Here is a 26619-nt window from a genome sequence, read left to right as displayed (position 1 = left end):
AAAATGAATGGCCTCACTACCTGTTGCACTCTACCACATCAACCTGTTTATTTCATCAATAACATCTGTCACTAAAAAACTACCTTGTTGAACTATTTGGTTTTTTGTCTTTCCTCAAGAATATGAGCTACACAAGAAAAGGGTCTCTTTTGCCATGTTCACCATCACATCTGCAGAACAATGCCTGGTCCTCAGAAGGAACTCAAGCATTATTTGTTGCATGAATGAATAAAGGCATCAGAACATTCAGAAGTACACATTATTTCCTCTGGAGGTTACCTCTATGAGTCACAACCACTGCAGATCAAGTCTACTGGTAATGTAGTCAATCCAAGAATTCTCAAGCAAGACATTCTGAAAACAAGCCATACACCTATTGTTAGACACTCTATATGAACTTTTGAGACCATTCCAAAGCTGTAAAGCAACATCATGGCAGGAAATTCTTCACCATGTTAGCTTAAGTATTTTCTGCTGAAATTGAGACTTCATTCCTCCGTAATCTTAGTATCATTTAAGTTGATTGCTATTATCCTTTATTTAAAAGTCTTTCTTAAATTGAAGATATTTAATAAATCACCAACTTCTTTAGCCTGTCTTACAGTTAACCTAAGTTCTTCATTAAACTGTGATTAATTATTACCTTATTAAAAATATCCTTATCTATGAGAGATAAATTCTACAAAAGCTGGTGACATACAAGCACAGACATTTTCTTCCTAGATGGCTGGTCTATCATAAACACCACTGCTTTGGGCTGTGGTAGACTATGCACTTTCCCATGAGGATTCGTAGTAATACACATACAATGACAGTGACAAAATGTCATGAAAGATGATTAAATCTGTGATATAGTATAGTAAAATCATGAAAGATGATTAAACCTGGAGTCATTACACCTATCTTTGAATCAGACCACAGGCAAGTTATCACAGCTTTCTGAAGTTCAATTTTCCTAATAAATGGCATTGATAAAAAACTCCAACCTCACTGAGCTGCTTATCAGCAAGCCCATGTGAACCAAGGCACCAGTCATGGCACCTAGTATGGTAGATCTTCAATATATCAGAGTAGAATCTGAAGTTCCCTAGGAGCTGTTCTCTTAAAATACAAAGCACTGTCATCCGACAACTCTTGTTACTTTGTCACCTTAAAATATTAGCTAAAATCAGATATTTGCATCAAGGATAATCCAAATCAACAAATCAACACTGGAAAGGAGGGAATACTGGTGAAGTTTAGAGAGGAGGAGAGTGCATCTTTTGATAAAGTCTATGTTACTGAACATTTGTAGATTGTTGGACAACTTCTCAACTCTAGCTGTTCACCTCATAGATTCTAAATAACTCCATCACCTTCAGGACAAAGTTATTTTTACATAGGACCTTTTATGTGAAGATTTCCTTCAAAGCAGACTCTTCAGAATTTGGAGCCATTAGCAACATGCGTGAGGGAGGGAGCTTCCAGCTTGGACCATAACCTGCACCCCAGCACAGACTTCTAAACACTTCTAAGGTCCTTGCCTTAGCAAAGTCCACCCTTACGTATTTATAGGCAACAGTAGATCTGCTCCTCACAGAGCAGTGGTACTGCAAGTATGAACCATGGACCAATGCCTAACTGCAAACTATTTCCAGTCCATAAGATGTATTCAGAAATTAGAAGCACTTAGTAACTCCTATAATAATTTGACAGGTACTTGATGTGTACCAAATATAAGAATAAAAATTGATGGCTTTGTTTTATATCTGCATATATTTTTCATTTCAGTTTTCTGGTAATCCATTTTATAAATAAATGCATTTTATAAAAGTATAAACACACAGTAGACTGGTAATTTTTAGAAGTGATTCTTCAACACAGATAGTTTGAAAAGCACTGTCTGGAACAAAACCATTTCTTCGCAGCTGGAAGATGTGGTATTGAGATCATACTAATGACCATTTATTTTGTGTTTATAATGTACCAGACACTCTGTTGAAGTTTGTAGACACTATCTGCTTTAGTTTTCACAAAACCACAAAATACATGATGCTAGCTCACTTTTCAAAAGAAGCCAAAGGACATTTAAAAACCTATTCCTATTTCTCCACAACCTCTCCAGCATCTGTTGTCTCCAGATTTTTTAATGATTGCCATTCTAACTGGTGTGAGATGGTGTCTCAATGTAGTGTTGATTTGCATTTCTCTAATGACCAGTGATGATGAGCATTTTTTCATGTTTCTTGGCCTCACATGTCTTCTTTTGAAATGTGTCTGTTCATATCCTTCGCCCACTTTTGAATGGGTTTGTTTTTTTCTTGTAAATCTGTTTTAGTTCTTTGCAGATTCTGGATATAAGTCCTTTGTCAGATGGGTAGATTACAAAAATTTTTTCCCATTCTGTTGGTTGCCAGTTCACTCTAATGATTGTTTCTTTTGCTGTGCAGAAGCTCTGGAGTTTAATTAGATCCCATTTGTCTATTTTGGCTTTTGTTGCCAATGCTTTTGGTGTTTTAGTTATGAAGTCCTTGCGTATGCCTATGTCCTGAATGGTTTTGCCTAGGTTTTCTTCTAGAGTTTTTATGGTGTTAGTTCTTATGTTTAAGTCTTTAATCCATCTGGAGTTAATTTTAATGTGGGGAGGGATAACACTGGGAGAAATGCCAGATATAGGTGATGCGGATGGAGGCAGCAAACCACATTGCCATGTATGTACCTGTGCAACAATCCTGCATGTTCTTCACATGTACTCCAGAACTTAAAGTGCAATAAAATATATATATTAAAAAAAATACAGAAATTTAAAAAACGCAAAAGAAAAAGAAAACCTACTCAAGATCATACATTTAAGTATTGACAGAACAAGGTTCTTCTGACCACAAATAGGTCTTGAGAGGCAAATTAGAAGCCAGGGGCCCTGTGCCACCTGAGGCCCTTGGGATTACACTGACAGCATTTCACCACAGCTTTTCAGTGTATTTTCCTCTTCTCTCTTCCTGTGTATTTCCTCCCCTGCTTTTGTTATTCTTTTTCACTTTTGTTTTTCCTCCTCTGTCTTCTCTTCTGCCTCTTGTCTCTGAGGATGTACTCAGATGTAAGGATAGGATCCAAGGTACAAAAGCCCCTGAACTCCACACCACAAATTATCTCTTCCTCATCCTGCTCTATGGAGTTGAGGAACAAGGCTATAAAGAAGGCATTAAATTCACATTCTCATTATTTGCAGGAAGCAGGAAATTCACATTACCCTTATATTATCAAACAGTAATTACTAGAAATGAATTCCTAGGAAAAACGCTAGTTGTCACTAGCATAAAACAGTTAAATTATTTTGTAAGTAATCATGCTCTACCAATAAACGCTGATCATTTTTTAGATATCTTATATCCAAATGTTACAATGAAATCCAGGTTAAAATTTTACTCCATTCTTACCTGAAAATATATCTTATCTGCAAAAACTATCTATGCATACATGTGTCTGTCTATATCTGCAGTCATGGAAATGCACATGCACACACATGTATACACATGCATGGCCACAGCTCCACTTACAGCAAGGCTGATGGCTGAAAAGATACACCAGGCCAACATTTTCTCCAGAGGTTTATCTACTCCTATGCAATAATGCCTCCTCCCTAGGAAACTAGTAAATACAGGCTTTACTTCTGAAGGGTAACTATAGAGAATTTGGTTATACAATTCTGTCTGTGTGAAATAAGGTAATTACTATGATACTATATATTTCTACCTAATGCGGCTCAGAAAAATGTTATATTGTGTAGAGAATCTGAAAAGTCGAAGAACACCAGTGTTCTGAAGTACCTTTTACACAAAACGCCTAGGTGGTAGATTGACAAACATAATTAATGCATTCCTAAATTTACAAAAAAGTGATGGAAATTTCCAAGGTCAAAAAAACAAAAACAAACATATGTTATGTAAATATTGTCTCCTAGTCTGTTTCTTGTTTATATTCATTTTATTTTTTTTATTTTTATTTTTTTTTGAGACGGAGTTTCACTCTTGTTACCCAGGCTGGAGTGCAATGGCGCGATCTTGGCTCACCGCAGCCTCCGCCTCCTGGGTTCAGGCAATTCTCCTGCCTCAGCCTCCTGAGTAGCTGGGATTACAGGCACGCGCCACCATGCCCAGCTGATTTTTTGTATTTTTAGTAGAGACGGGGTTTCACCATGTTGACCAGGATGGTCTCGATCTCTTGACCTTGTGATCCACCTGCCTCGGCCTCCCAAAGTGCTGGGATTACAGGCGTGAGCCACCGCGCCCGGCCCTATATTCATTTTCTTAATGGGATCTTTTGATGAACAAAAATTGTTTATTTTGACAAAGCCCAACCAATTGATTGTTTTGATTTTATTGTTTGTGCTTTCCATACTGTATTCTGTCCAAGAAATATTTGTCTAACCTGAATTCTCAAAGGTATTCTCAAATTAATTTTAATCTACAGAGAGACATAAAAGTCTAGATTCACTGTTTTTGTTGTTTGTTTTTTGGTTTTTTTAGAGACAGGGTCTCGCTGTGTCGCCCAAGCTGGAGGGCAGTGGTGTACTCTTGTCTCATTGCAACCTCTGTCTCCTGGATTCAAGTGATTCTCATATCTCAGCCTCCCAAGTAGCTGGTACTGCAGGCATGCACCAACACACCCAGCTTATTTTTGTATTTTTTGTTAAGATGGGGTTTTGCCATGTCTGCCAGGCTGGTCTCGAACTCCTGATCTCAAGTGATTCACCCACCTCAGCCACCCGAAGTGTTGGGATTACAGATGTAAGCCACCATGCCCAGCCATAGATTCACTTTTTTATATGAATATCCAGTGAATATTGCAAAATGTATTAAAAAGACTTTCCTTTCCCCACTGAATTGATCTTGCATCTTTGTCACATATCAACCACTAATACATATGAGGGGCTCTCTAATCTGTTCTTGTGGTCTGTTTGTCTGTTGACATCAATATCATATTGTTTTGATTATAGTAGCTTTACAATAGATCTTAAAATCAAGTAGTGTAAGTCCTACAACTTTATTCTCTTTTTCAGAATTGCTCTAGCTTCTCTAGAGCCTTTGCCTTTCCATATCAATTTTTGAATCATCTGTCTAGTTCTTCAAATGAGCTTGTTAGAATTTTGATAGGAATTATATTGAATCTCTATATTGATTTAGAGATAATGGATATCTTAATAATGTTAAGTTTTTCAATCCATAAAGATACTATGTCTCTCCATTTTTCAAAAGACTTTTTAAATTTACTTCAGTAATATTCTGTAGTTTTCAATAGAAAGGTCTTGACTTCTTTTGTCAGATTTATTTCTAGATATTTGATTTTTTTGGTTATTCCTTAAATCTTTAACATCCATTTTAGTTAATTTAAATGTAAATTGAACTTCATCATTGCAAGCATATATAACCCAATTAATTTTTTTCGTTGATCTTATATCCTTTGACCTTGCTGAATTCACTTAACTCTTGTAGAGTCTGTTAGTTTCAAAATATATAATCATATTATCTGTAAAAAATTAGTTTTTATTTTTCCTTTCCAATTGATGCACCCTTTATTTTTTTCCTTTCCTTATTAATATGGCTCAGATTTACATAACAATGTTAAAGAAAAGTGGTGAAAGTGAAAGTCCTTGCCCATTTCCAAATTATAGGGAAGAGGGATTCATATTTCATTAAGTATGATGCTGGCTGGGGGTTTTTTATAGATGCCTGTCTTAAGCCATTTTATGCCAATATAACAGAATACTTGAGACTGGGTAGTTTATAACAAACCAAAATTTACATGGCTGAAGGTTCTGGTGACTGAGAAGTCCAAGATCAATGGGCTGTATCTTGCAAGGGCCTTCTTGCTGCATCATCTCATGGCAGAAGGGTGCAATGGCAAAGCCTGTGCAACCAAGCACGGGAAAGTGGGAAGAATTCACCCTTTTATCAGGCACCTACTCCCACAATAATGGCATTAATCCATTCATGAGGGCAGAGCTCTCAGGACTTAATCACCTCTTAAGGGTCCCACCTCTCAACTCTGTTGCACTGGGGATTATAACACACAAACTTTGGAAAACACATTTAAATGATAGCAATGCCATTTTATCAGACTGAGAAAGTTCTTTTCTGTTATTAATGTACTGTGAGTCTTTACTATAAAGTAGTAAATTTTAAGTTATTTTTGCACATGTGTTAAGGTGCTATCTACTTTCTCCCTCTTTTACTGCTAATGTAGTACATGACCTTGAATGATTTTCAAATGTTAAACCAACTGCATTCATGGATTAAACATGACATGGTAATGATATATTATCCTTTATATTTTACCAGATTTTATTATTAATATTTTCAAGGAAATTTGCATCTACATTTATAATGAACATTGTTCTTTTCTTATATATTTGTCAGGTTTAAGTATTGGGGTTATGCTGATCACATCAAATGAGTTGGGAAGTGTTTCTCCCCCTACCTCATATCCTAAAGGGGTTTGTGAAGGATCAGTATTATTTCTTCCTTATGTTTGGAAGAATTGACTGGTAAAACAACGTGACCTAGAGTTTTCTTTGTGGCAAGCTTTTGGAATACAAATTCAATTTCTTTAACAGATCTGTGTTTATTTAGATTTTACATTTCTTCTGTTAGTTTTGGTATTTTTTTTTAATTTCAACTTTTTAATTCATTTATTTTTTATTATACTTTAAGTTCTGGGATACATGTGCAGAATGGGCAGGTTACATAGGTATACATGTGCCATGGTGGTTTGCTGCATCCATCACCCTATCATCTACATTAGATATTTCTCCTAAAGCTATTCCTCCCTTATCCCCCAATCCCCTGCTATCCTTCCCCCCGACAGACCCCAGTGTGTGATGTTCCCCTCCCTGTGTCCATGTGTTCTCATTGTTCTACATCCACTCATGAGTGAGAACATGTGGTGTTTGGTTTTCTGTTCTGTGTCAGTTTGCTGAGAATGGTGGTTTCCAGCTTTATCCATGTCCCTGCAAAGGACATGAACTCATGGCTGTATAGTATTCCATGGCATACCCGCATAGCCAAGACAATCCTAAGCAGAAAAAAAAAATAAAGCTGGAGGCATCATGCTTTCTGACTTAAAACTATACTGAAGGCTACAGTAACCAAAACAGAATGGTTCTGGTACCAAAACAGATATACAGACCAATAGAACAGAACAGAGGCCTCAGAAATAACGCCATACATCTACAACCATCTGATCTTTGACAAACCTGACAAAAACAAGCAGTGGAAAAAGAATTCCCTATTTAATAAATGGTGTTAGGAAAACTGGCTAGCCATACACAGAAAGTTGAAACTCAATCCTTTCCTTACACCTTATATAAAAATTAACTCCAGATGGATTAAAGATTTAAACATAAGACCTAAAACCATAAAAACCCTGGAAGAAAACCTAGGCAATGCATTCAGGACACAGGCATGAGCAAGGACCTCAACTTTTATTTCAGATTCAGAGGGTACATGTGCAGGTTTGTTAACTTAAGTATATTATGTGGTGCTGAGGTGTGGGATATGAATGATCCTGTTGCCCAGGTAGTGAGTATAGTGCTCAACATGTTTTCAACCCTCTCCCACCTCCAGTAGTACCCAGTGTCTATTGTTGCAACCTTTACATCCATGAGTGCCCAATTATTTAGCTCCCACTTATAAGTGAGAACATTTGGTATTGGGTTTTCTGTTCCTGAATTAATTCACTTAGGATAATGACCTCCAGCTGCATTCATGTTGCTGCAAAGGAGATGATTTTATCTCTTTTTGTGATTACATGGTATTCCATGGTGTATATGTACCACATTTTCTTTGTGTGATCCACCATTGATGGGCATCTAGGTTGATTACGTATCTTTGCTGTTGTAAATAGTGCTGCAATGAACATACAAATGCATGTGTCTTTTGGGTAGAACAATTTATTTTATTTGGGATTATATACAGCTAGTGCTCGACTTACGACCATGATTGGTTCCGACAGACCAGTCATAACACGATTTGCTCGTAAGTTGAGTAGGCTATACGCACGCGGAGATGGTAGTGCTGCTGGAAGCTGGTCCGCACTGTCGTTCGCCCAGCTGGGCAACGTTTGTGCTGCCAGATGTGGAGCAGTCGTGGCTAGTGATTGTGGTCGTAAAGTCGAATGATCGTAAGTTGCATAGGTCGTAAGTCAATCAATACCTGTACCCAGTAATAGGATTGCTGGGTCAAATGCTAGTTCTGTTTTAAATTCTTTGAGAAATCTCCAAACTGCTTTCCACAGGGGCTGAACTAATTTACATTCCTACCAAGAGAGTATAAGCATTCCATTCTCTCTGCAAACTTGCTAGCATCTATTGTCTTTTTACTTTAGTAATATCCATTCTGACTGGTGTGAGACAGTATCTCATTGTAGTTTTGATTTGCATTTCTCAATAACTAGTGACGTTGAGCATTTTTTCACCTGTTTGTTGGTTGCTTATGTATCTTCTTTTAAAAAGTGCTTGTTCATGTCCCTTGCCCACTTTTTTAAATGAGGTTGTTTTTTGCTTGTTAAATTGTTTATGTTCCTATAGATTCTGGATATTAGATCTTTGTTGGATTCTGGATATTGAACCTTTGCAAATATTTTGCATTTCCATTCTGTAGGTTGTACATTCACTCTGTTGATAGCTTCTTTTGTCATACAGAAGCTCTGTAGTTTAATTAGGTCCCACTTGCCAATTATTTTTTTTATTGCAATTGCTTTTCAGGACTTAGTCATCAATCTTTCTCAAGGCTGATGTCCAATATGATGTTTCCTAGGTTCTCTTCTTGGATTCTCATAGTTTGAGGTCTCATATTAAATTTATAATCCATCTTAATTTTTGAATATATTGACAGGTCCAGTTTCATTTTTCTGCATCTAACTGGCCAGCTATCCCAGCATTATTTATTGAATAGGGATTTCTCTCCCCATTGCTTAATTCTGTCAACTTTGTTGAAGATCAGATGGCTGTAGGTTTGCAGCTTTATGTCTGGGTCCCCTATTCTTTTTCATTGGTCTATGTGTCTGTTTTTGGACCAATACCATGCTGTTTTGGTTACTGTAGCCTTATAGTATACTTTGAAGTAAGGTAGTGTGATGCCCATGGCTTTGTTCCTTCTGCTTAGGATTGCTTTGGTTATTTGGGCCCTTTTTTGGCTCCGTATAAATTTTAGAATAGTTTTTTTCTAATTCTGTGAAAAGTGACATTTGCAGTTTGATTGAAATAGTGCTGTTCTGAGCAGTATGGCCAGTTTAACAATATTGACTCTTCCAATTCATGAGCATGTAACATTTTTCTAGTTTTTTGTGTCATCTATAATTTCTTTCAGCAGTGCTTTGTAGTTCTTCTCATTAGTAGAGATCTTTCATCTCCTTGGTAGATGGATTCCTAGGTATTTTTTTTTAGGCCATTGTAAATGGGATTGTGTTTTTGATTTGGTTCTTGGCTTGAACACTACTGACATATAGAAATGCTACTTTTATACTGATTTTGTATCCTGAAACTTCACTGAAGTTGTTTATCAGTTCCAGGAAACTTTTCGTGAAGTCTTTAGGGTTTTCTAGATATAGAACTGTGATTGTTAGAAAAGAGAGATAGTTTGACTTCTTTTCCTATTTGGATGCCTTTCATTTTTTTCTCTTATCTCATTTCTCCAGCTAGGACTTCCAGTACTATGTTGAATATAAGTGATGAGAGTGAGCATCCTTGTCTTGTTCTCAAGAGGAATGCTCTAGCTTTTGCCCATTCAGTATGATGTTCGCTGTGAGTTTGTCATAGCTGGCTCTTATTATTTTGAGGTATGTTCCTTTGATGCCTAGTTTGTTGAGGGTTTTCATCATAAAGCAATGTTGGATTTCATCAAAGGCTTTTTCTGTATCTATTGAGAAGGTATTTTTTTTGGCATTGTTTTGGCATTTTGGATTTCAAGGAACTTGCCATTTTATCTAAGTTGTTACATTTACTGGCACAACATTATTCATAATATGACCTTAATTATCTGATTTCTGTAGGATCTATAGTGATGCTCCCATTTTCATTCCTGATTTTGATCTTTGTGTTATTAAGTTACAGCACAGAGCAGATAGCAGAACAGAAAATGTAAGTAAAATGTAGTACCTAAAAAAATTAAGTAAAAATCTGAGCAAACATGTACAAGATCCATATAAGGAAAACTACAAAACTCTGATAAATAAAATCAAAGAACTATATATATTTTTTAAATTAAAATTTTTAATATATATTTTAATGCAGTACATAGAAATAAAGAGATGAGAAAACTGAAAGTGAGGCTAATAGAAATGTTAGGTTGAAGACCTTAAATAAGTCAGGGTTTCACAAAAAGAGAAGAGACAAATGATGAAATATTTGAAAAAAATAATACTTGATTTTTCCAGAATGAAATATTCAGGTATATAGATGCAGTAAGCATAGCACATATAAAAGCAGGATAGCTAAAAAGAAACCCATAACTAGAACCATTAGAGTAAACTCCATAACACCAAGATAAAGTCTTTAAAGAAGCCTAAGGAATTTAAAGAAATCATCTATGTAGAAAATCGAAAATAATCAATTAAAAAACTGGAACCAGAGGGGGCCTGAGTGATAGACCTTCAGCAGGGCTGTAGCTACCATCTTTTCTCACACGGGCGTTGCTGGGCTGTCGGTCTGGACCTTGCAGCTGCAATCGATTCAAGTTCAAAATATGGCAACTTTGAAAGGTATTACAAGGCAACTAAAGTTCATCTAAAACATCCAGAAAATTACCAAGTCTATGAAAATCGTAGCAGCAGCAAAATATACCTGAGCTGAGAGAGAGTTGAAACATGCTCGAATATATAGATTGGGATCTTTGGTTCTGTATGAAAAAGCTGGTATTAAGGAGCCTGAAGACAAGAAGAAACATCTCCTTATTGGTATGTCCTCAGATCGAGGAATGTATGGTGCTATTCATTCCTCCACTGCTAAACAGATGAAAAGCGAGGTTGCTACACTAACATTAGCTTGGAAAGAAGTTATCCTTGTTGAAATTGTTGACAAAATCAGAGGCATACTTTATAGGACTCATTCTGACCAGTTTCTAGTGGCATTCAAAGAAATGGGAAGAAAGCCTCCTACTTTTAGAGATGTGTCAGTCATTGCTTTTGAATTACTCAATTTTGTATATGAATTTGATGAAGTCTCCATCAACTTTAATCGATTCAGGTCTGTCGTCTATAAGACAGAAGAAAAGCCCATCTTCTCCCTTAATACCATTGCAAGTGCTGAGAGCACGAATATCTAAATGATATGGATGATAATGTGCTGCAAAATTACCAAGAATACAATCTGGACAACATCATCTACTACTCTCTGAAAGAGTCCACCACTAGTGAGCAGAGTGCCAGGATGACAGCCATGGACAATGCCAGCAAGAATGCTTCTGAGATGATTGACAAATTGACATTGACATTCAACCGTACTGGCCAAGCTGTCATCACAAAAGAGTTGATTGAAATTATCTCTGGTGCTGAACCTCTGGATTAATGAAAACAAAGTTCCATCCTCAGAGAAGAGGTAAGGAAGGAAAATTCAGCCAGGTGATTTTGTTTTTAGCTTACTGCTGTCTTTGCCAGAATAAAGTGTTCCTCCATTGTTTGAATTACTGCAGACAGCAAGATATTTGTAAATTATCTTATAATTTAAGATAATTAAACAACTTAAATAAGAAACAACTTAAAATAAGAAAAAATGGAACTAATAACTGATTATAAAGAAGTTGCAGGATATAAGGTTAGTATACAAAGTCAATCACTTTCCTATATATCAGCAATGAACAATAGAATTTGAAATTAAAAACACAGCATAATTTACATTAGTATGTAAACGATTAAATAGATAAAAATCTAACCAAATATGTAGAAGATCTACATAAGAAAAACTATCAAACTCTGATAAATAAAATCAAGAATTAAATACATGGTGAGACATTTCATGTTCATGAGTAGGAAGACTTAATATAGCCAAGATGTCAGTTCTTCCCAACTTGATATATAGATTCAATGCAACTGCAACCAAAATTCCAGCAAGTAATCTTACAGATACTGACAAACTGATTCTAAAGTTTATAAAGAGAGACAAAATACTCAGAATAATTAACACAACATTAAAGAAGAACACAGTTAAAGACATGGCACAACCTGACTTCAAGCCTTATTATAAATCTACAGTAATCAAGATGATGTGGTATTGATGAAATAGCCCAGTGGAACAAATAGACCAATGGAACAGAATAAAGAACCCAGAAAAAGATCCACATAAATATAGGCAGCTGGCCTTTGACAAAGGAGCAAAGGTAATACAATGGAATAAAGAAGCTTTCTTTTCCATGGTGCTGGAACAATTGGATATCCACATATAACAAAAATTAATCTAGACACAGACCTTTCACCCTTTACAAAAATTAATTCACAATGTATTATAGTTACTATGGTTTGAATATTTGTGCCCCCTCCAAACTTCATGTTGAAACTTAATCCTCAGTGCAACAGTAATGACATGAAGCCTTTAGGAGGTGACTAAGTCATTAGAGATCTACCCTTATGAATGGGGTTAGCAACCTTATGAAAGAGTTAGAAGAAACGAGCTAAGTCTCTTTGTCCTTCCATACCTTCTGCCATGTAAAGATATAGTATTCATCTCATTTTTTTCTTTTTGTCCTCATACCATGTAATAACACAGTGTTAGCCCTTTCTACCACGTGAGAATGCAGCAACAAGGCTCCATCCTGGGAAAAGAGATCACTCCACCGACACCAAATCTGTAAGAGCCTTGATCTTGAAATTCCCAGCCTCCAAAACTGTGAGAAATAAATTTCTATTATTTATTAATTACCAAATTTAAGAGCACATTAAAAGGACCATGACTATGATCAAGTGGAAATTATCCCAGGAACACAAGAATGATTCAACATACACAAATCAGTAAGTGTGATACGCCATATTAACAGGATGAAAGATAAAATTGTCATGTCAATAGACGCAGAAACACTATTTGACAAAATTCAACATTCTTTCATGATAAATACTCCAAAAAATTAGGTACATAAGGAATGTATCTCAGTATAATAGAGTCCATATATGACAAGCCCACAGCTAACTTCATGCTCAATGACAAAAAACTGAAAGCTTTTCCTTGAAGATCAGTAACATGACAAGGATATCCATAATTTGCCACTTATTTTCAGTATGTTACTAAAAGTTCTGGCCACAGCAATTTGGGAAGAAAAAGAATTAAAAGGCATCCAAATTGGAAAGAAAGAAGTAAAATTGTCTTTGTTTGCAGATGACATGACCTTATATACAGAAAACCCTAAAGGCTCAACCAAAAAACCTATTAGAACTAATCAATTCAGTAAAGTTACAGGATACAAAATCAACATAAAAATGAGCAGCATATGTATACACGAACAACAAGCTATCTGAATAAGAAATTTAAAAACACCCCATTTACAACAGCATAAAAAAATACTTAGGAATAAATTTAACCAAGGAAGTGAAAGCTCTGTATATAACACTGATGAAAGAAATGAATAAGATACAAATAAATGAAAAGATCCTATGTTCATCAGCTGGAATAATACTGTTAAACTACTCATACCACCCAAAGTGACATAAACAGTCAATGTAATCCCCACTAAAAGTCCAATGACCCATGTTTCACAGAAACAGAAAAAATAATTTTTGCCATAAAGACCCAGAATAGCCAAATCAATCTTGAACAAAAAGAACAAAGCTGGAGGCATCACACTACCTTATTTCAAGATATACTACAAAGTTAAAATAATCAAAACAGAATGCTACTCGCATAAAGACAGACATACTGAAAAATGGAACATAATAGAGAACCAGAAATACACACATTTACAGTCAAGTGATCTTCAGCAAAGGTTCCAAAACATGTGCTAGAGAAAAGATAGCTTCTTCAATAAATGACATTAAGAAAACTGGATGTTCGCATGTGGAAGAATTAAACTGGACCCTTATACACACACCATATACAACAAGAAACTCAAAATGGATTAAAGACTTACACACAAGACTGAAATCATAAAACTACTAAAAGAAAACATAGGGGAAAAGATATTTTGCATTGGTCTGACAATGATTTTTTTTTTTTTTTTTTTTTTTTTTTTTGAGACGGAGTTTCGCTCTTGTTACCCAGACTGGAGTGTAATGGCATGATCTCGGCTCACTGCAACCTCTGCCTCCTGGGTTCAGGCAATTCTCCTGCCTCAGCCTCCTGAGTAGCTGGGATTACAGGCATGCGCCACCATGCCCAGCTAATTTTTTGTATTTTTAGTAGAGACGGGTTTCACCATGTTGACCAGGATGGTCTCAATCTCTTGACCTCGTGATCCACCCGCCTCGGGATATTTTTTTTTAATATGACCCCAAAAGCAGCAGCAATGAAGGCAAAAATATACAAATAGGATTGCCTCAAACTAAAGAGCTCTGCACAGCAAAGGAAATATTCAACAGAGTGAGGAGACAACTTACAGAATGGGTGAAAATATCTGCAAACTGTATATATGATAAGGGGTTGATATAGTTTGGATTTGTGTCCCTTGGCAAATCTCATATTGAAAGGTAATCCCTAATGTTGGAGGTAGGGCCTGGTGAGAGGTGACTTTATCACACAGGCAGATTTCTCATGAATGGTTTAGTACCATCCCTCTTGGTATTGTCCTCACCATTGTAAGTTCTTGTGAGATCTGGTCATTTAAAAGCATGTAACACCCCCCACTGGCTCTCTTGCTCAAACTTTCACCATGTAACATGCAATCTCCCACTTCATCTTCCACCATGATTGTAAGGTTCCAGAGGTCTCTCCAGAGGTAGATGTTGGTGTTATGCTTCCCACACAGCCTGCAGAACCATGAGCCAATTAAACTTATTTTCTTTATAAATTACCCAGTCTTAGGTATTTCTTTATAGCAATGTAAGAATGGCCTAACATAGGGGTTAATAACCAAAATATATGAGAAACTCAAGCAACTCAATAGCAAGAAAATAAATAACATGACTAAAAATTGGCCCAAAGATCTGAATAGACATTTTCCAAAAGAAGACATACAAACGGACAACAGGTATATGAAAAAAGGTTCAACATAATTGACCATCAGGGAAACCCAAGTTAAAGCCACAGTGAGATATCATCTCATACCTGTTAGAATGGCTATGATCAAAAGGCCAAAAGATAAATGTTGGTGAGGATATGGAGAAAAGAGAGCTCTTATACACTGCTGGTGGGAATATAAATTAGCACAGCTACTATGGAAAGAGTAAGGTTCCTCAAAAAATTTAAAATATAACTACCATATGAACTAGCAATCCCACTTCTGGGTATATATCCAAAGGAAATGAAATCAGTAAATATCTGCACTCCCATGTTCATTGAAGCATTATTCACAATAGCCACGATATGAAATCAATCTAACTGCCCATCAATGGGTAAAGAAAATGTAGTATATATACAACAGAATACTACTCAGTCTTAATAAAAATTCTTTTTCTGTGCAGAAGCTCTTTAGTTTAATTAGATCCCATTTGTCAATTTTGGCTTTTGTTGCCATTTGCTTTTGGTGTTTTAGTCATGAAGTCTTTGCCCATGCCTATGTCCTGAAAGCTATTGCCTAGGTTTTCTTCTGGGGTTTTTTACGATTTTTAGGTTTTATGTTTAAGTATTTAATCCATCTCCAGTTAATTTTTGTATAAGGTTAAGGAAAGGGTCAAGTTTCCATTTTCTGCATATGGCTAGCCAGTTTTCCCAACACCATTTGTTAAATACGGACTCCTTTCCTCATTCCTTGTTTTTGTCAGGTTTGTCAAAGATCAGTTGGTTGTGGATGTGTGGCATTATTTCTAAGGCCTCTGTTATGTTCCATCGATCTATACTGTATATGTTTTGGTACTAGTACCATGCTATTTTGATTACTGTAGCCTTGTAGTGTAATTTGAAGTCGGGTAGCATGATGCCTCCACAGCTTTATTCTTTTTGCTTAAGATTGTCTTGGCTATGCAGGCTTTTTTTGGTTCCATATGAAATTGAAGGTGTTTTTTTTTCCAGTTCTGTGAAGAAGCTCAATGGTAGCTTGATGGGGATAGCACTGAATCCATAAATTACTTTGGGCAGTATGGCCATTTTCACGATATTGATTCTTCCTAACCATGAGCATGGGATATCTTTCTATTTGTTTGTGTCCTCTCTTATTTCCTTGAGCAGTGGTCTGTAGATCTCCTTGAAGAGGTCCTTCACATCCCTTGTAAGTTGTATTCCTAGGAAGTTTATTCTCTTTGTAGCAATTGTGAATGGGAGTTCACTAATGATTTGGCTCTTTGTTTGTCTATTGTTGTGTAGGAATGTTTGTGATTTTTTCACATTGATTTTGTATCCTGAGATTTTGCTGAGTTGCTTATCAGCTTAAGGAGATTTTGGGCTGAGAAGATGGAGTTTTCTAAATATAGAATCATGTCATCTGCAAACAGAGACAATTTGACTTCCTCTCTTCCTATTTGAATACCCTTTCTTTCTCTTGTCTGATTGCCCTGGCCAGAACTTCCAATACTATGTTGAATAGGAGTGGTGAGAGAGGGCATCCTTGTCTTGTGCTGGTTTTCAAAGGGAATGCTTCCAGCTTTTGTTTATTTGGTATGCTATTGGCTGTGGGTTTGTCATTAATAGCTCTTATTATTTTGAGATATGTTCTATCAATACCTAGTGAACAGGCAACCTACAGAGTAGGAGAAAGTTTTTGCAATCTACCCATCTGACAAGGGGCTAGTATCCAGAATCTACAAGAAACTTAAATTTAGAAGAAAAAAACAACCCCATTAAAAAGTGAGTGAAGGATATAAACAGACATTTCTCAAAAGAAAACATTTATGCAGCCAAAAAACATATGAAAAAAAGCTCATTATCACTGGTCATTACAGAAATGCAAGTCAAAACCACAATTAGATACCATCTTTTGTCAGTTAGAATGGCGGTTGTTAAAAAGTCAGGAAACAAGAGATCCTGGAGAGGATGTGAAGAAATAGGAATGCTTTTACACTGCTGGTGGCAGTGTAAATTAGTTCAACCATTGTGGAAGACAATGTGGCAATTCCTCAAGGATCTAGAACCAGAAATTCCATTTGACCCAGCAATCCCATTACTGGGTATATATCCAAAGGATTATAAATCATTCTACTATAAAGACACATGCATACATATGTTTATTGCAGCACTATTCACAATAGCAAAGACTTGGAACCAACCCAAATGTCCATCAATAATAGACTGGATAAAGAAAATGTGGCACATATACACCATGGAATACTATGCAGCCATATAAAAGGATGAGTTCATGTCCTTTGCAGGACGTGGATGAAGCTGGAAACCATCATTATCAGCAAACAAACAAAGGACATAAAACAAAACACCACATGTTCTCACTCATTAGCTGGAGGTGAACAATGAGAGCACATGGACACAGGGAGGAGAATATCACACATTGGGGCTTATGGGGGTGTGTAGAGGAGGGATAGCATTAGAAGAAATATCTAATGTAGATTACAGGTTAATGGGTGCAACAAACTACCATGGCATATGTATACCTATGTAACAAACCTGCACATTCTGCACTTGTATCCCAGAACTTAAAGTATAATTTAAAAAAATGAAATTTCTATCATTTACAACATGAGTGAATCTCAAAGACATTATGCTAAATAGAATAAGCTAAGCACAAGAAGCCAAATACTGCCTTATCGCATTTATATGTGGAATCTAACAAAGTAGAACTCATAGAAGCAGGGAGAAGAATGCTGGTTACCAGGTGCTGGAGTGGGAAGGGGAAATGGAGAGATGTTAGCCAAATGGTAAAAGTTGCAGTTAAAGAGGATAAATTCTAGAGGTCTATTATATAGCATGGTGACTACAGCTAATAACAACATATTGTATACTTCACAATTGCCGAGAGTAGATGGCAAATGTTCTTACCACAAATAAATGCTAAGTATTTGAGGTGACAGACTAATTAGCTGGATTTAATCATTTCACAACATATACATATATCGAAATATCACTTTGTACCTTGGAAATACGTAGATTTTATTTGTCAATTAAAACTTAAAAAGGATAGGGGAAAAGAGCTGTTGGGCATTATCTTGTAGAGTTAAACATGCAAATGTTCTACAACCCCAGAAATCCAGAATCTTCATGGCAGCATCACTTGCATTGGCAAAATTCTAGAAGTGGAGAGGTGATAAATAACTTCCAATACACTTATACTTTCACTGTGTAGAATTCTACACAGCAGCAAAAGTGAAGTGAATGAACCAGCCTCTATAAAAATATATACTGCATTTTACAATTCATATAACATTTAGTGATATATTGCACAGGGAAATATACACAGGTGGTGAAACTAAATTACAAGCAAAGGAATAATAAATACTACCTAGTGGGAGGGCAAGAGACGCAGTAAAGGCAACTGGGCTTCCCTAGCATCAGGAATGCTCTGTCTCTGAAGCTTCCTTGTTAGTGCTCAGATACTCATTTCATTTTCATTTGTCTCACATATATGGTACAAACCATATACAATAATATATATTTATTTTGTATATATAAAATATTTCAGACAAAATGATGTTTGTAAGTCAATAAACCATAAGTCACAAAAACAATGCTTCACGGTTATGAAGGAGTTGAGTTACGTTTAATAATAAGAGAAAAAGCACTGAACCAGAAGGAATAAAGCTGGTTTCAAGTTGACTCTGGCATATTCTGGCTATGTGACTGTCAGGAAGTCATCAATAAGCCTTAGTTTATTAATTTATATAATGGGGGAAATAATTTCTCTTAAAGTTGTAGTAGAGAAAAAAGAACAAACTATATATGCAAACTGCCCTGGAATCTGTAACAAACCATATACTATTGTAGATGAATACAAAGACCCTAAAAGAAAATGGGTTGTGATTTTTCTTCCAGTCCAAAGAACTGTGTGTCTGTTGGCTGCATCCTTTTAGTTGTCCCAATGTCCCTTCTTTCAGAAGTCATAAAACCATTCAGAAGCCATCTTTATTTTTCCCTCACCTTGTGCAGAGGTGAGCCTCTGGGGCTCTCGGGGTCAGCTGCCTTGTATTCACTTAGTTAGAACCTTAGGCATGCCCTCTTCCTGAGCTGTGCAAGTGACACCTCAGAGGGCCACGCTTAGCCAGCTGAGGGGTGACTGGACAAGACAGAAGAAGCGTGGTGACAGCCACCCCCACAAGCTGTCTAAATCAGTAAAAAATAATCCCAACTTCCCAGTGGGGGTGTGAATCTTGTCCTGAGTGACTCCCCAAAGCATAGTTATAGATCCTATAGTTCATTAAGAAATATTAAAAGGCAGAACAGAAAACCCCAGTAGAAAACTGTTGGTGGGAAACTGCTGTTCTTCCCCTTGCTCGGGCATCTACTGCCCCAATGACTCCAGGGTCTTGGCTCCCATCTGGCCACTGGAGGCTAGATGCTTCACTTATCCTTTCAAAAAGAAAAAGAAAAAAAAATCCTTCTGTGCTCCTCTTGAAATCTATGAATTAAGGGGAGCTTGGAGGTTAGATGCCTCACTTATCCCTTCAAAAAAAAAGTCCTTCTGTGCTCCTCTCTTGAAATCTGTGAATTAAGGGGAGCTTGATAACCACCCCCACCACACCAGTCTCATGTTCCCAATCACATCAGTTACATTTATTTTGCCAAGGACATAACAAAAGACTGTATCTACAGGGCCAGTAGGAATACAATAAAAATTAGCACCACATGTCACCCAGGATCTCTGTCTGTCTTTGAGGTGAGCTAGAGAAAAATCCAAAAGGTCAATGCAGTCTTTTTAGAACTCTCTTCGCCCCTCACCCACAAGCCTGCTTTCCAAACACCTCTGTGCAGGGAAACTCTCCACATGAAGGCGCTGCAAGCATCCCCACCTTGGCCTCTGAAAACCATGTCCTCACTGGATTAGGAGGGCACTGTAATTCCTACTATTGGCAATCCAGGTTGCATTATCTGGATATCGATGAAGATTAAAAGAGCCTCATCATCTTGCTACCCACCATAGCAAGTCAGTCTGAAAGGCCAAAACTCACAGACATGAAATCATCCTTTAAAAAACTTAGCTCTGGCTGGGTGTGGTGGCTCATGCCTATAATCCCAACACTGTGGGAGGCCAAGACAGGTGGATCACTGAGGTCAGGAGTTCAAAACCAGCCTGGCCAACATGGTGAAACCCCGTCTCTACTAAAAATACAAAATTAGCCAGGTGTGGTTGTGTATGCCTGTAATCCCAGCTACTCAGGAGGCTGAGGCAGGAGAAACACTTGAACCCAGGAGGCAGAGGTTGCAGTGAGCCAAGATCACGCCATTGCACTCCAGCCTGGGCAACAAGAGCGAAACTCCATCTCAAACAAACAAATGAAAAACTTGGTTCTTACCGGCCTCCAAGCCTCTGTGATTGGATCTAATGAGGAATGAAGACTATAGCTTAGCACCAAATAAAGAGAAAGGGGTAACAAGAATGTAAATCAAATATCAAAAGGTTCCCCTGACAAGGACAGGTAGACAAAGGGTACTAACTGAAAGTCAGGGGCCTGGATTCGGGCATTAATCTATCCCTCGCTGTCTGTAGGTCTTAGTCACGACTACCTTGGTGGGGGCGGGTGGTGGCTTTATTGTAACTGCAAAGTGCTCCCTGAGGGCCTTTCTAGCCTAAGCACTCTATGGGTATAACTCAAATAAAACCCAGTGTTAGTTACATTTGATTGCTTCTAGGAAGTAAAATTTAGAGAACTAGGATGTAGGAGATAAAAAATATAAAGGAGAGGGTCATTTTATATACAACATAGGAAACAAGTGGGGTATAAATGACTAAGCATTGAGAAACTAGAAATAAGAAAACTATGAAATACAGGTGGAGTATTCCAAAAGGTCTTCGAGACAAAGTTTGAGAGTATCCCTTAACAGTAGGTCTGTTTATGCTTTCCCCACCAAAATTAACAGAGCATCTGATTCATAGTAGAAACTTTATGTTTATTGAATAGGTGAGACCAAGGTTGAGAACATCTACAAGTGGGTTTGCTGATAAGATTTTCACAACTGAAATCACCTGGCCAAAACATGGGAAACTGAAATCTTATTGAGAAACTCCTGAGACCCTTCCAAAGTTAAAAGGAGATGCCCCAAGAGGGACCAAGTCAGTGGGGGGTAAGGTGACTGACCTCCAGTATGGAAGATGGTGCAATGAACCTGTTAATGGCAGAAGACAGACCACACTGGGTTAGTTATTCACATTCCAACTCGGCTCCCTCGACACTCATACAAGGCATTGATGACATAATATTTGACTTGAGGGGTATAATATATGGTTGCACAACAGCTTGTTATGAAGACATGAAATAACACACATAAAAATCATTTAAACAGTTAAAGGTGGCCTATGTGCTACCTAGCAAGGCAAAAAAAAAGTTTACTTTGTAAGCATGCTCCTGGGAGAAAAAATTCTCCATTTGTTCATCTAATTCTCCTAATTAGCATATACTATGCAGCAGACATCGTACTGGATGTTACATATAATACTTGTAACTGTCAGCCAGTTTACAGTTTGAAAAACTTTCAGAGAATCTCAAGAGTAACTCAGTCTTTACAATACATTAAGCCCCACAAAGTCATATGTGCTCCTTTAATTCAAAGGCTGTCAAATCACAAGTCAGAATTTGTTTATTTTCTGAAGCATGACACTAACAAGGCAAAAAAAAAAAACCCAAAAAACAAAAACAGAAACAAAAACCCAACTTTAAAAATCCCCTGTTTGGGAAGAACATCCATCTTGAATAGGAATATGGCATTATCACCAAACATGAAACAAACACAGCACATCAGCAAACCAAATGAAGACAAGATGAAAAGGTGACAATAATAAGCAATGGGAAAAGACTGCATATTCAATAAATGGTACTGGGATAGCTGGCTATCCATACGCAAAAGATTGAAACTGGACCCCTTCCTTTCCCCATATACAAAAAACAACTCAAAATGGATTAAAGACTTAAATGAAAAACTTAAAACTATGAAAACCCTAGGAGAAAACCTAGGAAGTACCATTCTGGACATTGGCCTTGGCAAAGATTTCATGATAAAGACTCCAAACACAGTTGCAACAGAAGCAAAAATTGACAAGTGGGACCTAATTAAACTAAAGAGTTTCTGCACAGCAAAAGGCACTAAAAAGAGTAAAGAGACAACCTACAGAGTGGGAGAAAATATTTGGAAACTATGCATTCAACAAAGATCTAATATCCAGAATCCTTAAAACTTAACAGCAAAAGCCAAACAACCCCTTTAAAAAATGGTCAAAAGACATGAACAAGCACTCCTCAAAAGAAGACACACACATGGTCAGTAAGCATATGAAAAGTGCTCAACATCACTAATCATTAGAGAAATGCAAATCAAAACCACAATGAGATACCATCTCATACCAGTCATAATGACCATTATAAAGAAGTCAAAAAATAAAAGGTTTGACAAAGTTGCAGAGAAAAGGAACGCTTATACACTGTTGATGGGAATGTAAATCAGTTCAGCCACTGTGGAAAGCAGTGAATCTCAAAGAATTTAAAACAGAACTACCATCTGACCTAGCAAACCTGGGCAAGTCATTGTCCTACCTCCTCTAGGACCTGGTCTGAAGGAGCAACCTGGGTATATATTCAAAGAACTATTAATTGCTCTATGATAAAAGACACATGCATGCATAACTTCATTGCAGCACTATTTACAACAGTAAAGACATGAAATCAACCTAGATGCCCATCAACAGTGGACTGCATAGACTGTGGTGCATATACACCATGGAATAGTATGCAGACACAAAAAAGAATGAAATCATGTCCTTTGCAGCAGTGTGGATGCAATTAGAGGACATTATCCTAAGTGAATTCATGCTGAAACAGAAAACCCAATACTGCATGTTCTCACTTTTAAGTGGGAGCTAAACATTGAGTACACGTGGACAGATAGAGGGCAACAACAGATACCAGGGAAAACTTGAGGATGGAGGATCAGAGGAGCGTAAGGAACAATAAATTGCCTATTGGGTACTAGGCTCACTATCAGGGTGATGAAATCATTTGTACACCAAACCTCAGTGGCACATGAAACATGAAATTTACCCATGTAACAAACCTGCACACGTACCTCCATGAACCTAAAATAAAAGTTAAAAGAAAAGAAAGAAAGAAAATCTTATTTTAAAAATAACTGTCTTAAACCCAAGCATAAGATCGTGGAACATGATCCTGCAGGGGACTGAAAAACTACAAGCTAAATACAATTCAGTAGTAAGTGACTGAGAACAAAAATCAGAAGTTCCAGGTTTTGGTACCAACTCCTCCACTGCCTGTTTGTGTGGCTGTAGGAAGTGATTTTTTCCAATAATTCAGACACAGAATTCTATCCAGTGCCATTGCATAAAGAGCCATTTGCTAGACTTGAAAATGCAAGGAATCATAAGATGCCCTGGCTGTACTCAAGTCAATCTTATCTACCAAAGAGTCAGAGAAGTAAAGCAATATAAAACGGCATATGCCATAAATGGGACATGGATAACACAGGGAGGGGAGGGGCTCCAATTTTCTGGAAGGAACTGGGGAAGGCATTCAGGAAAGAGGATGCCGCATGTTAAAGGATAAGTAGAGATCAATGGCAACACCAGTGATAGGGTTTGGATCTGTGTTTCCATCCAAATCTCATGTCAACTTGAAATCCCCAGCATTGGAGGTGGGGCCTGCTGGGAGGTGACTGGATTATGGACGTGTTTCTCAAGAATGGTTTAGCAGCACCCTCTTGGTGTGGCTCTTATAATAGTAAGTTCTCATGAGATCTGGTTGTTTAAAAGTGTGTGGCACCTCCCCGCTCACTCACTCTCTTGCTCCTGCCATGTAAGACATGCCAGCTCCTGCTTTACCTTCTGCCACTATTGTAAGTTTCCTAAGGCCTCCCCAGAAACTCAGCAGATACCAGAATCATGCTTACTGCAATCTGCAGAACTATATGCCAATCAAACCTCTTTTCTACATAAATTACCCAGTCTCAGGAATTTCTTTATAGCAATGTGAGAATGGATTAATACAACCAGCCATTGAGGAAATATAGGCTGGAGGGTGGGATTTGCTGGGAGGGATAATGAGAGTTCAGCGGTGGCCATACTGAGTCTGAGATGCCAGCAAGCACCTGGGCAGGAATGTCTCATCCTTCTTGGTCTTCCAGTTTCCTCATCTGTGATAGGCAAAACTGACAAGAAGACAGTCAGCATTCCTTCTAGTTAGAGCATCTTCGAGGGTCAGTTTTTGTCTTTAAGTCCTAGATGTACTTAAAAGTATTGTGTATCCCATCCTCTTTGGAAGGAGGCTAAGAAAAACCTGACAAGATCAACTAACTATGGTCACACTGGGTCCCAGTGTCAGAGCTTGACTAGGCAAGGAGGTGCTCCAAAAGGCAAGGGTCTATTACCCACTATGGTGTCATCGTTCATGGGATAGTCATTAATGCTGCTCACATAATACTTTTGGCTCTCTGCTTTCTTAACCCTTGACATTGGATGTGGCCACATGACCAGTTCTGGCAAACACATTTAAGGGCAAATATTTCATTGCCAGGGTAAGACCCCCAGAGCTCTCTTTCCCTTTTCACAGTGATAGAAAGTGTGGTGGAAGAGAAGTAGGCCAGAAACAGTAGGAAGTGATGAGGTCAGAGAGCAGCTGCTTCCCCAGCTCTGGTTCTAGAGGAAATAAGAAAATGACTTGCCCAGAGCCACCAGCCAAGAAGATGATAGGCACAGAACGCAGCAAAAAATAAAGCAACCCTTGAGGTAGGTATCATTATCTTCCTTTTACAGATTGGAAAACAGAGTCAATGAAGTTAAATAACTTACTCAGAGCTGGTAGGTGGTAGACCAGAGTTCAGATCCTTGTCTGGTTCTGTTCAAATACAACCCCATTCCCCCAATGACTTGCTGTGATTTACTTTATTCTGTGGGTTGTAGGAAATCATCTGAGGTTTTTACATAAGGGAGTAACATGATTAGGTCTATTTTTAGGAAAATAGCTATGTTTTTGCCAAAAACGAAAGATGAGGAAGGGACACCATTTGGTAGGCTATGGCAGAAACCTGGGTGTGACAGGATCAATGATACTGGGAAGAAAAAGGAGGATGAGGAGAGTAACAGACATTTCACAGAATAAAAGAGAATCTGCAGACCAGATAAGGATGCTCCAGTAATTCCCAAGGCCCCCAAGATGGCTAAATGGGTTTTTGGTAGGGAACGTTCATTTGGTTTGTGGGATGGTAAGCTTGAAGTACTTCATTTGAATCTACCACATAGTTGAAAACATGGCTTTGCAGCACAGGAGAGGCAGAAATTGGGGACATGGATCTGAGGGTCACAAGAACACAGAAGGCTTAGAGCTATGGTAGACAATCACACTCAGCATGGCTCCCTGGGGAGAACTACCCAGAAGCTAGAGAAAAAGAACACATCCAGTTCTCCTCAACTGTTCTTCTTCCCCTTTGACGGGAGGCTTAGCCACGTGACTCGTTCCCTAATGAAATGTGAGTAGAATTGTCACGCGGCACTTCCGCCCTAAAGCTTTTAACTGACAGTGCTCCCTGTGCAGCCTTTCCCTTCTGCGAGGGCGACCGTGCCGGTGCTTGTTGAGAAGGTGGCATCCGAAGACAGTGGAGTGTCCCTAAGCCTGAGTCCCCATGTGGCATCTGGGAAGCAACTCTGACCACACACCTATGGCAACAGGGCTGAAGGTTTCTTCCACTAATGCTGGGAGGAAGTGGTCAGACACCTAGGAAGTGAGAAATGAGAAATCTAGGGGAGAAGGAAGGTCTCAAGGAGCTGGCCAACATTTTCAAGAGCCTCAAGGAGGTGAAAGAGCTTCCAGGCTGAGAGACCACTGACTGAGAACACGGAGGATAACTGAGGACAGGGATGGGTGTGGTGAAGTGTGCTGCTGCGTGGACCGATGTCTGGCAAGATGTAAAAAGCACTCTCGGGAGGTTTTCCCTTTTTGGCTCTTAGTTTCCGGAGGCAGGGCGTGTGAGAAGCAGGGTGGGCTGGGCTGGTCGGCATGTGCATGAGAGAACATGTGCGGGCGGAACACACAGTTCTTGACTTTCCCAGCCCCGTGGGTTGGCAGCCTACACGCTGCTCACTGTGGCAGTTTCACTCGCTCAGGCCCATGTGGATGTCACATCGTTGGCTTGTGCTCTCACCCCAGATCACATTCTTCACCCTGATGGTTGGAGGCTCATGCATCATAGCACGTCAGACCTGGTTCCCTGAAAGTGTACAGCCCCTGCCACAAATGAGGACATAGGAATCACACTAACAGCCCATTCTCCACCCAGGGAATACCTCTAGTGACATCTCCGAAATGCCCATTTTCAGTCCCCTCACTCACTGCCTCCCCTCCACACACTGGTTCCTCCTGGATCTTGACTCTTGCTCTCTGTCTAGAGATTGAGGACTCATTTTTTTTTTTTTT

At 38.2% G+C, this 26619-nt stretch overlaps 1 protein-coding gene and 1 pseudogene across 7 annotated transcripts in view; one reads left to right on the top strand and one right to left on the bottom strand.

The window, feature by feature from the left end:
- Positions 1 to 26619, bottom strand: part of CACNA1E (calcium voltage-gated channel subunit alpha1 E) — a 496128-nt gene that overhangs the window by 100401 nt on the left and 369108 nt on the right. The window lies entirely within an intron of this gene.
- On the top strand, positions 10704 to 11539 carry LOC108301332 (annotated as a pseudogene).

This window comes from Cebus imitator, unplaced genomic scaffold (genome assembly GCF_001604975.1).
Source record: "Cebus imitator isolate Cc_AM_T3 unplaced genomic scaffold, Cebus_imitator-1.0 Scaffold33, whole genome shotgun sequence".
Classification (NCBI taxonomy): Eukaryota; Metazoa; Chordata; class Mammalia; order Primates; family Cebidae; genus Cebus; species Cebus imitator.
Note: the sequence above shows the minus strand (reverse complement) of the source record. Positions and strands in the feature narration are given on the sequence as shown.